The following is a 15,839-nucleotide window of genomic DNA, read 5'->3' on the forward strand; positions in this document are numbered from 1 at the left end:
GCGGTACATGTTGCATATCTTGCACAGAATGGGCTTTCCCCAAGTTTTCATTCGCTGGATCCAGATTTCATACACTGAGCCACCTGCGAGGGTCCGAGTTGGAGGCAATACATCAGAGCCATTTGATATAGGAAGGGCTACTCGTCAGGGATGCCCCCTTTCCCTACTATTATTCGCTATTGTGTTAGAACCTTTGGCATGCAAGATCCGTCAGACACACAGAGCGGCTGCCCTCAACTTTCACAACAGGCCAGTGGGGATCTCCATGTATGCGGACGACATGGTCCTGTATATCCGGGAGCCACAACAGTATCTTCCCCCATTCTCCGCGAATATGTAAAATTTGGTCTTTTCTCAGGTCTTCATATCAATTGGGACAAATCTGTTATTGTTCCACTTACAAAAGCCACCTCATCTCCTCAAGTTGAATACCCTCTAGTTTGGTCCACCGATCCCGTTAAGTACCTAGGGGTGTGGCTACACCGAGACCCAGAGGTGGTGATTAGCGAACACTAGGGGAAAGCATATGCAGCACTAGTCCAGCAAGTTGACAGATGGCTCTGTCTCCCGTTGTCATTGGCAGATCGTATATCTATAATAAAAATGGTTATTTTACCCAAATTTTTATACTTTTCTGCAATGTACCAGTTCCACTGACGAGGCAATTTTTTAAAACTGTCCAGACACAACTGTTGCGCCTAGTATGGGGCACCCAACAACCGAGAATTAGCTGGCGGACACTGGCCTCGACACATGAGAGAGGGGGGTTCAATGCTCCAGATTTTTATGTCTATTATCTATGTGGGCAGGCCCGGTACATATACTATTGGTACAAACCTCACAAATTTATCCCACATGTCACAGTGGAAGAAGGTGACGCTTACCCCACCCCACTGCAGGGCATACTCACACACGTTCACAGGCGTACACCCAGGGAGGAGATTAACACGATTGACATAACAACAGCGGCATGGCAGGCTATTGGACGGCGTACGGGGAAACTTCCTATATATGCGCCTGCTATGCCCATAGCCTGACACGCAGCATTATCGGTGGCACAGGATGGGGGTTCTGTCACGGCATTGAAGACAGCGGGCATTACACACATGAGCGATATATTCCCAGAGGGGAGGTACATATCAGGAGATGACTTATCTTACATACGCAATCCCACACTCTGCTTTCAGTTTACATGCTACCGACTACGGCGGGCAGTGCAGGCGCATTATCCTAGTTTCCCAGAGGAGCTGGGGACACTGATGGCCTTACAGTAGGTGATTACAGCACCAACGAGAAAGAAGCTGGTTACCAATCTTTACCATGCAATACAGGCTGACACCCCACACGACATCACTACAAGCCTGGCTCGCTGGAACGCTATCCTAGATCAACCCATCACTGAGGTAGAATGGGAACAGGTCTGTTCACTAACGGGACGCTTGACGTCGAACAGTAACCTACGCATCCACCTAACACGTATACACCAAAGTATATCATACACCTCACAAGCTGTGGAAGATGGGTCTCAGGGCAACGGACGGGTGTAAAAGGTGTGGCGCAACTGGGGCTGACTTTCTTCATCTAGCATGGGGATGTGGGAGAGTGTTCAACTACTGGGAGAGAATCCTGGCTCTTCTTAATGATATGACAGGTTTGGAATCCCAAAACTCCCCACTGGTATGCTTGTTGAGTCATGTTCCCCATGTTAAAGGCATTGTGGGTAGATTTGTGCGGGTGGCACTGCTAATGGCAAAGCGACAGACATTATTTACATGGGATAGCCGGCTGAGTCCCAAGGCAGACAGCTGGCTGAAAGATATGGTGTACTGCAGAGACCAGGTGGAAACAGTGGCCGAAGAGCTCCCACGTTCCTCACGACCTAAGGACATATGGGCCCCCCTGCGAGAATATTTATTGACATGCAGTGAAAGAGATTCTGAATAAATCACATCTGTGTTGTGGGGCTGGTATCAATATCTGCGAAGTATGGCAATTATGTACCGTCTTTTATTTTACATGTTGGGGTCAGGATGTATTGAAGTGTATGTCAGCCTATTGCATATTATATTGTTCTGTCATATAGTGCTTGTACTATGCATCTATCTGATGCAACCTTTGGCTTTGGTTGTTGGATTTTGTTCGGGTTAACTGAGCGTTACCCCGCTGGAACTAAGTGATGCTGATATGCACGTGTTGTATGATTATGGAATGCTCAATAAAGTTTAAAAAAAAAATACTTCTGTTCTGCCAGTATTCTACAGACCACTCAGCTCACAGTTTAGGCACATGGTTTCATCCCTGAGTGTACCGGCACCTTACCTCAGCACCATCTCACAGTGGGCAAAACAGCACTTTCACACCAGTAGGGGAAAAACACTTTGCTTCACACTCCCTCTATAGCACACCCTAACCACCCTACAAACCTCACAGCGCTCCTACCCTCCTCTTTCCACTTTTTTCTCCCTTGTTTCCCCTTACTTGCTTCAACGAAATCACAAAATGGCGGCTAACACTTCCTTGTTGCAACCGCTCGCACCGTTCTCACCCAGCAGCAAGCTCATGCTCGTAACGCCGCAGCCAATCAGATGGCAGAATTCCCAAATATCGATATCTGTCAATTTCAATATTTCTCAAAAACTACTAAACGCTTTTACACCAAATAAACAAAAGTGTGCTTTCTAGACCAGGACCCTTCTCCCTGCCAAATTAGTAGTAATTCCGTTCACCCATTCGACCTGTAGCCTTGTCTAAAGTTTCCTATGGAAATTAACATGGAAAAAACACGTTTTGGGACCCCCATTTTTCTTGGCCCCCCTTGATGAATCCCCCCAAACTTTTGACATAGGAGCTGATATCAACTAAGAATTAGAATTGAAAATCTCATGAAGATTCATCAAATGACGCCAAAGTTACTGGGAATAGAATGTTGCAATTTTCCTATGGTAACTAGGTCCGCCAGTAGGTAATATATATATGGCGACTGGTGAGGAATAAAAATATTGATTTTGCACCATACTTGTGTCCGTCTTTGGCGGCATCCTGCAACGTACGTAAGAGGAGTGTGATATGTATATATATATATAACACTCACCGCGCAACAGGGCACGCGTGCACTCCTCTTGGCGAAATAATGTCCAAATCAAGTAGTCTGCTACCAAGATGTTTTTCCTTATTCACTATGAGCCAAACAAAATGAGCACCCTACGCGTTTCCGCGTTACCGCCTTGCTCACGGGTAAGCTCATAACTTTTTTTGCGGACATTTAAGCAAGACTTGTGCATGTGATAAGTCAAAGAAATAAAAAGTGGACTACTGTGACAACAAAAACACCGTCGGCCATCTTGTAATATATCTTGGTACAATACCGAGTGAAAATAATTGCCCAATATTGTTAGACCTGGCATCATTGGCATGAGTCTCTCCTCCATTTTTTCTGTTTGCCTCCTCTGTTTACGATGTTTTTGCTGGTATATGCTTTGGGCACTGTGCCACTGCTGATCAGTGCCACAGTGCAAGTGCTCCCTATGTGAAATTGCTGTATTAATTGACTTCCATGTTTGGCTTATTTGGTTTACTATCAGTCCCTAGTAGAGTGCACCAGGGGTGCCAGGGCTTGTAAATACAAATGCTGCTAGTGGGCTTGCAGCACATGTTGTGCCACCCACAAGAGCGGCCTAGTAAAAGTATGTCTGAAGGTCTGCCATTGCCAGACCACGTGCAGTCTGACTGCCACGAGGACTGCGCAAGTACACCTACTTGCCAGTCCCTAAACCTTCCCTTAACTTCATGTTAGTCACCCCTATAGTAGGCCCACGGGCAGGGTGCATTGTAAGCATAAGGTAGGACAAGCCTGACAAGGTTGGCATGTCCTAATAGTGAATTACATCCATAGTTGTTTTTCACTATTGTAAGGTAGCCTGCTCTCCATCAGTTAGAATGGGCTGCCAGGATTATTCATGTTATAATCCTAGCGGGCTCGGGGAGCATGGTGCAATGTCGAGTTTGGTATCCCTGAACTCAGGGTTTAATAACGCATCCGTTTGTGTGGATGGTTTTTGGACTCTGTGTTTGAAAATAGCACTTTTAGAAAGTAGCTATTTTCTTGTCTAACTGTCTACCGGTCTCTGCTGGTTCTGGTGTGCGTGTGACAGGAGCTGGGTGGCTCCAGAGAGTCTGAATGAGTCAGTGTGGGATGAGTGGGGCATTTGCATTGAGAGTAGGGGAGAGTAGCTCTTGATAGCCTGCCCTGCCTGATACAATGTTGGCTCCGCCCCCCTGCCAGGCGACTGATGACTCTGTGCTTGCCTGGGACTTCCCTGGCCCGCCTCCTGCCAGGCAGCTGATGGCCCTGCCCCTGCCAGTGACAATGCTGGCTCCGCTCCTGCTGAGCAGCTGAGGACTCTGCCCTGCCCAGTGAATAGGCCAGGTGCTCTGGCCTGGCAACACCCACAACAAACCCAGGATGGGGGGAAATTCCCCTGCATGGACAAAGGGATCAAAGCCAAAAAGGGGTATAAGAGAAGGACCCCTGAACCAAGAATTCAGATCACTTCTGACAAGGAAACCTGAACCAAGGACAAGAAGCCTGCTGATCTAAGGACTGCCTACCCCTTCTGCCAGAGTGCTGTTTGTTGGGGGAATCCTGCATTGCTTCTTTATTTTTGCCAAGGAACCAGGAGAGAGGAACTTTGTGTGTACTCTCACTCTTTGCTGAGAAAATCTCCAAGGGCTGGAAGAGTGCCAGTCTCCTGTTGAAGTCACAGGGCTAAAGGACTTCATCTGCTTAAAGTGCTATTTGCTGGGATTTGTGAATCCAGCACCTCTGAAAGAATCCAGCAATCTCGACGCCGACGGACGCCGCCGAATCCAGCTCGACATCGTGAGTAACGGCTCCAGTGTCCCGCTTCCTCGACGCCGGCCGCCGGGCCCGATCGACGCCAGCAGCAACGCCAGTGAGTAGTGAGTTCGGCTCCAGCTCCAAGTGACCCCGTGTCTGCACCGCTGCTGATCGCATCGACTTCGAGCCCTCTCGACGCCGTGAGCGCTGCTCACTCTTGCAACATCGACATCGACGACGCCGTATCCTGCTTCATCCCGTGAGCGCTGCTCCCGCCTGACTTCGGTCGACGCCGCTGCAGATCGCCCCGACTCCGAGGCTCGATCGACGCCGAAGACGCGACGCCGGACATCTCGACGCCGCTGATCATCGAGTGCTTCACTTTTCCAAGGTACTGTGTTGTTGGGGTCAGTGCGACTCCGGGCTCGACGTAGCGCTCCTCGCGGTCGACGCCGAACCTTTGGATTAATTTTGCCTCGACGTCGTGTGACTCCCGTGTGGGTTACATTGTTGCCAAGAACTGTGTTTTAGAGAAGAAGAGTTGCTTGTGATACTAAAGACTTTTGTGCTAAGAAGAAACCGTGCTTGAACTATTATTTTTCCTTCCAAGAGTATTTATTAAGACTGTGGTATATTTTTGTCGTTATTTGGTCTTGTGCTAAACCTTATATAAAAATACTTATTTTTATAATACTACTGTGTCGTGTCCATTTGTAGTGTATTCACTTTATTACTGTATGTGGTCATAAATGCTTAACGCACTGCCTCTGAGATAAGCCTGTCTGCTTTGCCAAGCTACCAAGGGGGTGAGCAGGGGTTATCTAAGTGTGTGATCTCCTTGCCCTGACTAGAAAAGGTGTGTCCCTATTTGTCAGAAGTGTATACCTCTGCCAACTAGAGACAGCCGCTTCTAACATTGGTGGGTCAGCGGTGGGATTTTGAACTTTGCATTTATGACCCATGTGCAGTGATTAGTGTGCGCTACATAGTGAAAGCAGACCATAGCGCAGCCACAATCTGTTTTGGTTGGATATTCTATTTTTGTTCTCCGCTTTTCCTGAAGCTTGATTTTTGAAACTGCCAGTTTTGACCATGAGTACTGCTGGAAGCACTACACCTGTTGTTGCTGTTGTGGAGGAATTTGATAGGAGTAAGATAAATGGTTATTCCTTAAAGGAGCTGAAACACTTTTGCAAACAATTGAAAGTCCCTACTCCAGGCCTCTCCAAGAAAGCAGAATATTTCAAAGCATTGGAGGCCTGGTTAGAGGCCAGAGACCCCTCTGCCCCGGTGGTGGTACCGACAGAGGAAGGGGAGGAGGAAGTGCCCGTGACCGGGCCTGTATCCCCTCCTGGCAGCAGTGTTTCCTCCAAAGGTCTTTCCCCTGAAGAAAGAGAAGAAAGGGCGAAGGAGCGAGCCTACAACGTGGAAATGGCAAAACTTAAGATAAATGGGCAGTTGGAGATAGAGAATGAAAGAGGCAGGAGAGAAGCTGATTTGGAGATCAAAAGATTAGAGTTTGAAAGAGAGAAGTTAGCTTTTGAGCGTGAGAGAATGGTGAGGGACATGGAGCTCAAAGCTAAGGAGTTAGAATTGAATCCCTCTGGTGGCAGCGTCCCATCTGTGCCTGCAGAAAGTAGGTTTTATTTTCCCAAAGATGTGATCAAAGATTTTCAGAAGAATGAGGATATTGGTCAGTGGTTTAAAGCATATGAGTTAGCATTGTTGGCCCACCGGGTCCCTGAGAAGGATTGGGGAGCGGGGTTGTGGGGTCGCTTTGTGAATGAGGGAAGAGATACCCTGTTAGACATGCCTGTTGAGAATAGGACGTCTTATGCTCATATGAAAGATGCTTTAATGTTAAGGTATGGCCTAACCCCAGAAAAGTACAGACAGGCCTTTAGAGAATGTAAGAAGTTGCCTGGTACCACATGGGTGGAGTATGTGTCATATTTTTGCAGAGCCATGGATGGTTGGGTAAAGGGCAGCAAAGTGGAAAGTTATGATGCTCTTTATGATTTGTTTGCTTGGGAGCACTTGTCTAATAACTGTTTTCCAGAGCTGCGCCAGCACCTTATTGATAGCAAGATATCTAACCCTAGAAAACTTGCTGAAGAGGCGGACCGCTGGGTCAGTACCAGGGTCCACAAGGGTCCAGTGGGAGACTCAGCCAAGGGTGGGCAGGGTCCCCAGCAGAAGAGTGGGGGGGACAAGGGTAAGCAGAAGGAGTCCCAGAAAGGGCCCCAAAGTAGTCCCCAAGGGAACCAAGGGAAAGGTTCCCAGCCTCCCCCTGTGAAGAAATCAGAGGCCCCGCCAGGTAAACCTGGTCATAGGGGCCCACTGACCTGCTTCGTTTGTAAGCAGGTAGGACACCGTTTTTATGACCCTCAGTGTCCCCTGAAGAAGTCTGGTGCACTACCCAGTGCACCACCCCGTCAGTTGGCTAGTGTAGCTCTGGGAGGGGAGGAGATGGTTGCCCATGGTGGGGAGGGTCCCGCAGAGATGTCCCTGGTCTCTCTAGGAGACATGGAATTGGTCCCGCCACCCCCTCTGCCTAGTAACACTAAAAAATATAGGCAGTGGGTGACCATTAATGGCCATAGAGTTGAGGCTCTCAGAGACACCGGAGCGAGTGTGACAGCTGTCAAGTGTCACTTGGTGTCCAGAGAGCAGGTTGTTCCCCACGCATTCTACCCTGTGATAGCTGCTGACAACTCCCAGAAAGAGTGTGAGGTAGCTCAAGTTTCCTTTGAATGGGGGGGAGTTTCGGGTACTCTTCAGGTTGCTGTGAGGCCCGCCATGCCTGTTGATTGTCTCCTGGGCAATGATTTGGAAGACTCCCCTTGGGCTAAGGTGGAGAGGGAGACACATTTGAAAATGTTGGGTGTGCCAGAGTGGGTGTGTGCAACCACTCGCTCCATGACAGCAAGTAAGGGTGTTGATGGGGTTCTGGAGCCTGAAAGTATGGCCCAGGACCCAGCTGTGAAGAGAAGAGGCAGGGGGCGCGGGAAACCGTCCCCCGTAGTTCCCGTGGTCCAGGAGGAGGCAGACCTTGAGGGGTATGCCCTGGAACCCACAGGTGAACAAGTTGCTGAACTGGGAGACCTGCCCGAGCTGACCCATTGGCAGCAGGATGGTGGTCCCTCCAGGGAGGAATTCTGTGCAGAACAGAAAGTGTGCCCTTCTCTTGTGGGTATGAGGCAGCAGGCTTCAGCCCAAACCTCAGGTGATCAGTCAGGGTCACATTTTGTTTACTGGGAGAACGACCTCCTGTATAGCGAGCCTAAGGCTGCTGAGCCTGGGTCAGCCCGTGTGCTGGTGGTACCCCAGCGCTTCAGAGCCTTCCTACTGGGTTTGGCTCATGACGTTCCTTTAGCTGGACATCTGGGGCAGGACAAGACCTATGACAGGCTTGTCACCCATTTCTATTGGCCTCAGATGCGAAGGGACACAGATGTCCATTGCAAGACCTGTCAGACTTGCCAGGCAAGTGGGAAAAGCGGGCGGAAGCAGAAGGCTCCCCTCCAACCTTTTCCCGTGGTCAGTACCCCCTTTGACCGGGTGGGGATTGACATTGTTGGGCCACTGGACCCCAAGACAGCCCTGGGCAACAGGTTCATCCTGGTCTTGGTGGACCATGCCACACGGTACCCGGAAGCCATCCCTCTCAGAACAGTGACTGCCCCCGTGGTGGGACGGGCGCTGATGGGTGTTTTTTCCCGAATGGGGTTCCCCAGAGAGGTGGTGTCAGACCGGGGCACCAACTTCATTTCCAACTATATGAAGTCTCTGTGGAAGGAGTGTGGGGTAACTTATAAGTTCACCACTCCTTACCACCCTCAAGGTAATGGGTTGGTTGAAAGATTCAACCGTACCCTTAAAGGCATGATCATGGGTCTTGAAGAACCAATGAGGCGTAAATGGGACGTCCTCTTGCCATGCCTGTTGTTTGCTTACCGTGAGGTGCCACAGAAGTCTCTAGGGTTCAGCCCCTTTGAGCTTTTGTATGGTCACCCGGTAAGAGGACCTTTAAGTCTGGTCAGAGAAGGCTGGGAGCAATCTCCCAGGAAACCTCCCCAGGATGTATACAGTTACATGCTGGCCTTTAGGAACCAGACTAGGCGCTTCAGAGATCTTGCTCAGGCAAATCTGGAGGCCAGCCAGGAGGAGATGAAGCGGTGGTACGACCAGAAGGCCACTCTGGTAGGGCTTCAGCCTGGACAGAAAGTTTGGGTCATGTCCCCTGTGGAACCTTGTGCGCTCAAGGACAGGTGGACTGGACCATTTGAGGTTGTGGAGAAGAAGAGCGATGTCACCTACCTGGTGGATTTAAAGTCTCCCAGGAACCCCTTGCGGGTCCTGCATGTCAACCGTTTGAAGCCCCACTTAGAAAGGTCCGAAGTGGGCATGCTCCTAGCTACAGATGCTGGAATGGAGGAGGAGAGTGAGCCTCTTCCTGACCTCCTGTATGCAAAAGAGCAAGATGGGTCAGTGGATGGTGTTGTCCTCTCTGACACACTGACCCCTGAACAGCAGCAGGATTGTCGCCATTTGTTGGGGCAATTCCCTGATCTGTTCTCCTTGATTCCTGGTGTTACTCAGTGGTGTGTCCATGATGTAGACACCGGGGACAGCACTCCTGTCAAGCACAAGGCTTACAGAGTGACTGACAAGGTCAGAGCATACATCAAGGAGGAGGTCTCCAAGATGTTTGCCCTAGGGGTGGTTGAGTCCTCTAGCAGTCCTTGGGCCAGCCCCGTGGTCTTGGTTCCAAAGGCTGCAGCGCCTGGTGCTTCACCGGAACTTCGGTTCTGTGTGGATTACCGAGGACTCAATTCAGTCACCAAGACTGACGCGCACCCCATCCCCAGAGCTGATGAGCTCATCGATCGGTTAGGGGCTGCCCAGTACCTTAGTACGTTTGATCTAACGTCTGGGTACTGGCAGATCGCCTTGACCGATGGGGCAAAAGAGAGGACAGCATTCTCCACACCAGATGGGCACTACCAGTTCCGGGTTATGCCCTTTGGGATGAAGAATGCCCCTGCCACCTTCCAGAGGTTGGTCAACCAGGTCTTGGCTGGACTGGAGGATTTCAGTGCCGCCTACCTGGACGACATCGCAGTGTTCAGCGCCAGCTGGGAGGAACACTTGTGCCACCTCCAGGAAGTGTTGTTGGCCCTGCGCAGAGCAGGCCTCACAATCAAAGCCAGTAAGTGCCAGATTGGGCAGGGTTCAGTGGTGTACTTGGGGCACCAAGTAGGGAGCGGCAAGGTGGCCCCCCTGCAACCCAAGATTGATACCATCCTGGCATGGGCACCGCCCAAAACCCAGACTCAGGTGAGAGCCTTCCTGGGTCTCACGGGTTACTACAGGAGGTTTGTCAAGGATTATGGTAACATTGTGCACCCCTTGACTTCGCTGACTTCCAGGAAGCAGCCACGACTTGTGAACTGGACTGACGCCTGTCAGACGGCCTTTGACACCCTGAAAACTGCAATGTGCACAGCACCCATACTCCAGGCACCCGACTTTTCTAAAGAATTTGTTGTCCAGACGGACGCTTCAGAGCATGGCGTGGGGGCTGTTCTAGCTCAGGTGAATGAAGAGGGCCGAGACTTACCTGTAGCCTTCATCAGCAGGAGGTTACTCCCCAGGGAACAGAGATGGAGTGCGATAGAAAGAGAAGCATTTGCTGTGGTCTGGGCACTGAAAAAGCTGAGACCCTACCTGTTTGGGACTCACTTCCGGGTGCAGACAGACCACAGGCCCCTCAGATGGTTGATGCAGATGAGGGGTGAGAATCCAAAGCTGTTGAGGTGGTCCATTTCCCTACAGGGGATGGACTTCACGGTGGAACACCGCCCTGGCACAGATCACGCCAATGCTGATGGTCTGTCCAGATTTTTCCGCCTTAGTGATGAGGACTCCCTAGGGTAAGGGTAGTTCTCCCCACATTTCAGCTGGAGGGGACACGTGTTAGACCTGGCATCATTGGCATGAGTCTCTCCTCCATTTTTTCTGTTTGCCTCCTCTGTTTACGATGTTTTTGCTGGTATATGCTTTGGGCACTGTGCCACTGCTGATCAGTGCCACAGTGCAAGTGCTCCCTATGTGAAATTGCTGTATTAATTGACTTCCATGTTTGGCTTATTTGGTTTACTATCAGTCCCTAGTAGAGTGCACCAGGGGTGCCAGGGCTTGTAAATACAAATGCTGCTAGTGGGCTTGCAGCACATGTTGTGCCACCCACAAGAGCGGCCTAGTAAAAGTATGTCTGAAGGTCTGCCATTGCCAGACCACGTGCAGTCTGACTGCCACGAGGACTGCGCAAGTACACCTACTTGCCAGTCCCTAAACCTTCCCTTAACTTCATGTTAGTCACCCCTATAGTAGGCCCACGGGCAGGGTGCATTGTAAGCATAAGGTAGGACAAGCCTGACAAGGTTGGCATGTCCTAATAGTGAATTACATCCATAGTCGTTTTTCACTATTGTAAGGTAGCCTGCTCTCCATCAGTTAGAATGGGCTGCCAGGATTATTCATGTTATAATCCTAGCGGGCTCGGGGAGCATGGTGCAATGTCGAGTTTGGTATCCCTGAACTCAGGGTTTAATAACGCATCCGTTTGTGTGGATGGTTTTTGGACTCTGTGTTTGAAAATAGCACTTTTAGAAAGTAGCTATTTTCTTGTCTAACTGTCTACCGGTCTCTGCTGGTTCTGGTGTGCGTGTGACAGGAGCTGGGTGGCTCCAGAGAGTCTGAATGAGTCAGTGTGGGATGAGTGGGGCATTTGCATTGAGAGTAGGGGAGAGTAGCTCTTGATAGCCTGCCCTGCCTGATACAATGTTGGCTCCGCCCCCCTGCCAGGCGACTGATGACTCTGTGCTTGCCTGGGACTTCCCTGGCCCGCCTCCTGCCGGGCAGCTGATGGCCCTGCCCCTGCCAGTGACAATGCTGGCTCCGCTCCTGCTGAGCGGCTGAGGACTCTGCCCTGCCCAGTGAATAGGCCAGGTGCTCTGGCCTGGCAACACCCACAACAAACCCAGGATGGGGGGAAATTCCCCTGCATGGACAAAGGGGTCAAAGCCAAAAAGGGGTATAAGAGAAGGACCCCTGAACCAAGAATTCAGATCACTTCTGACAAGGAAACCTGAACCAAGGACAAGAAGCCTGCTGATCTAAGGACTGCCTACCCCTTCTGCCAGAGTGCTGTTTGTTGGGGGAATCCTGCATTGCTTCTTTATTTTTGCCAAGGAACCAGGAGAGAGGAACTTTGTGTGTACTCTCACTCTTTGCTGAGAAAATCTCCAAGGGCTGGAAGAGTGCCAGTCTCCTGTTGAAGTCACAGGGCTAAAGGACTTCATCTGCTTAAAGTGCTATTTGCTGGGATTTGTGAATCCAGCACCTCTGAAAGAATCCAGCAATCTCGACGCCGACGGACGCCGCCGAATCCAGCTCGACATCGTGAGTAACGGCTCCAGTGTCCCGCTTCCTCGACGCCGGCCGCCGGGCCCGATCGACGCCAGCAGCAACGCCAGTGAGTAGTGAGTTCGGCTCCAGCTCCAAGTGACCCCGTGTCTGCACCGCTGCTGATCGCATCGACTTCGAGCCCTCTCGACGCCGTGAGCGCTGCTCACTCTTGCAACATCGACATCGACGACGCCGTATCCTGCTTCATCCCGTGAGCGCTGCTCCCGCCTGACTTCGGTCGACGCCGCTGCAGATCGCCCCGACTCCGAGGCTCGATCGACGCCGAAGACGCGACGCCGGACATCTCGACGCCGCTGATCATCGAGTGCTTCACTTTTCCAAGGTACTGTGTTGTTGGGGTCAGTGCGACTCCGGGCTCGACGTAGCGCTCCTCGCGGTCGACGCCGAACCTTTGGATTAATTTTGCCTCGACGTCGTGTGACTCCCGTGTGGGTTACATTGTTGCCAAGAACTGTGTTTTAGAGAAGAAGAGTTGCTTGTGATACTAAAGACTTTTGTGCTAAGAAGAAACCGTGCTTGAACTATTATTTTTCCTTCCAAGAGTATTTATTAAGACTGTGGTATATTTTTGTCGTTATTTGGTCTTGTGCTAAACCTTATATAAAAATACTTATTTTTATAATACTACTGTGTCGTGTCCATTTGTAGTGTATTCACTTTATTACTGTATGTGGTCATAAATGCTTAACGCACTGCCTCTGAGATAAGCCTGTCTGCTTTGCCAAGCTACCAAGGGGGTGAGCAGGGGTTATCTAAGTGTGTGATCTCCTTGCCCTGACTAGAAAAGGTGTGTCCCTATTTGTCAGAAGTGTATACCTCTGCCAACTAGAGACAGCCGCTTCTAACATTGGTGGGTCAGCGGTGGGATTTTGAACTTTGCATTTATGACCCATGTGCAGTGATTAGTGTGCGCTACATAGTGAAAGCAGACCATAGCGCAGCCACAATCTGTTTTGGTTGGATATTCTATTTTTGTTCTCCGCTTTTCCTGAAGCTTGATTTTTGAAACTGCCAGTTTTGACCATGAGTACTGCTGGAAGCACTACACCTGTTGTTGCTGTTGTGGAGGAATTTGATAGGAGTAAGATAAATGGTTATTCCTTAAAGGAGCTGAAACACTTTTGCAAACAATTGAAAGTCCCTACTCCAGGCCTCTCCAAGAAAGCAGAATATTTCAAAGCATTGGAGGCCTGGTTAGAGGCCAGAGACCCCTCTGCCCCGGTGGTGGTACCGACAGAGGAAGGGGAGGAGGAAGTGCCCGTGACCGGGCCTGTATCCCCTCCTGGCAGCAGTGTTTCCTCCAAAGGTCTTTCCCCTGAAGAAAGAGAAGAAAGGGCGAAGGAGCGAGCCTACAACGTGGAAATGGCAAAACTTAAGATAAATGGGCAGTTGGAGATAGAGAATGAAAGAGGCAGGAGAGAAGCTGATTTGGAGATCAAAAGATTAGAGTTTGAAAGAGAGAAGTTAGCTTTTGAGCGTGAGAGAATGGTGAGGGACATGGAGCTCAAAGCTAAGGAGTTAGAATTGAATCCCTCTGGTGGCAGCGTCCCATCTGTGCCTGCAGAAAGTAGGTTTTATTTTCCCAAAGATGTGATCAAAGATTTTCAGAAGAATGAGGATATTGGTCAGTGGTTTAAAGCATATGAGTTAGCATTGTTGGCCCACCGGGTCCCTGAGAAGGATTGGGGAGCGGGGTTGTGGGGTCGCTTTGTGAATGAGGGAAGAGATACCCTGTTAGACATGCCTGTTGAGAATAGGACGTCTTATGCTCATATGAAAGATGCTTTAATGTTAAGGTATGGCCTAACCCCAGAAAAGTACAGACAGGCCTTTAGAGAATGTAAGAAGTTGCCTGGTACCACATGGGTGGAGTATGTGTCATATTTTTGCAGAGCCATGGATGGTTGGGTAAAGGGCAGCAAAGTGGAAAGTTATGATGCTCTTTATGATTTGTTTGCTTGGGAGCACTTGTCTAATAACTGTTTTCCAGAGCTGCGCCAGCACCTTATTGATAGCAAGATATCTAACCCTAGAAAACTTGCTGAAGAGGCGGACCGCTGGGTCAGTACCAGGGTCCACAAGGGTCCAGTGGGAGACTCAGCCAAGGGTGGGCAGGGTCCCCAGCAGAAGAGTGGGGGGGACAAGGGTAAGCAGAAGGAGTCCCAGAAAGGGCCCCAAAGTAGTCCCCAAGGGAACCAAGGGAAAGGTTCCCAGCCTCCCCCTGTGAAGAAATCAGAGGCCCCGCCAGGTAAACCTGGTCATAGGGGCCCACTGACCTGCTTCGTTTGTAAGCAGGTAGGACACCGTTTTTATGACCCTCAGTGTCCCCTGAAGAAGTCTGGTGCACTACCCAGTGCACCACCCCGTCAGTTGGCTAGTGTAGCTCTGGGAGGGGAGGAGATGGTTGCCCATGGTGGGGAGGGTCCCGCAGAGATGTCCCTGGTCTCTCTAGGAGACATGGAATTGGTCCCGCCACCCCCTCTGCCTAGTAACACTAAAAAATATAGGCAGTGGGTGACCATTAATGGCCATAGAGTTGAGGCTCTCAGAGACACCGGAGCGAGTGTGACAGCTGTCAAGTGTCACTTGGTGTCCAGAGAGCAGGTTGTTCCCCACGCATTCTACCCTGTGATAGCTGCTGACAACTCCCAGAAAGAGTGTGAGGTAGCTCAAGTTTCCTTTGAATGGGGGGGAGTTTCGGGTACTCTTCAGGTTGCTGTGAGGCCCGCCATGCCTGTTGATTGTCTCCTGGGCAATGATTTGGAAGACTCCCCTTGGGCTAAGGTGGAGAGGGAGACACATTTGAAAATGTTGGGTGTGCCAGAGTGGGTGTGTGCAACCACTCGCTCCATGACAGCAAGTAAGGGTGTTGATGGGGTTCTGGAGCCTGAAAGTATGGCCCAGGACCCAGCTGTGAAGAGAAGAGGCAGGGGGCGCGGGAAACCGTCCCCCGTAGTTCCCGTGGTCCAGGAGGAGGCAGACCTTGAGGGGTATGCCCTGGAACCCACAGGTGAACAAGTTGCTGAACTGGGAGACCTGCCCGAGCTGACCCATTGGCAGCAGGATGGTGGTCCCTCCAGGGAGGAATTCTGTGCAGAACAGAAAGTGTGCCCTTCTCTTGTGGGTATGAGGCAGCAGGCTTCAGCCCAAACCTCAGGTGATCAGTCAGGGTCACATTTTGTTTACTGGGAGAACGACCTCCTGTATAGCGAGCCTAAGGCTGCTGAGCCTGGGTCAGCCCGTGTGCTGGTGGTACCCCAGCGCTTCAGAGCCTTCCTACTGGGTTTGGCTCATGACGTTCCTTTAGCTGGACATCTGGGGCAGGACAAGACCTATGACAGGCTTGTCACCCATTTCTATTGGCCTCAGATGCGAAGGGACACAGATGTCCATTGCAAGACCTGTCAGACTTGCCAGGCAAGTGGGAAAAGCGGGCGGAAGCAGAAGGCTCCCCTCCAACCTTTTCCCGTGGTCAGTACCCCCTTTGACCGGGTGGGGATTGACATTG

Source organism: Lissotriton helveticus, chromosome 6 (assembly GCF_964261635.1).
Source record: "Lissotriton helveticus chromosome 6, aLisHel1.1, whole genome shotgun sequence".
NCBI lineage: Eukaryota > Metazoa > Chordata > Amphibia > Caudata > Salamandridae > Lissotriton > Lissotriton helveticus.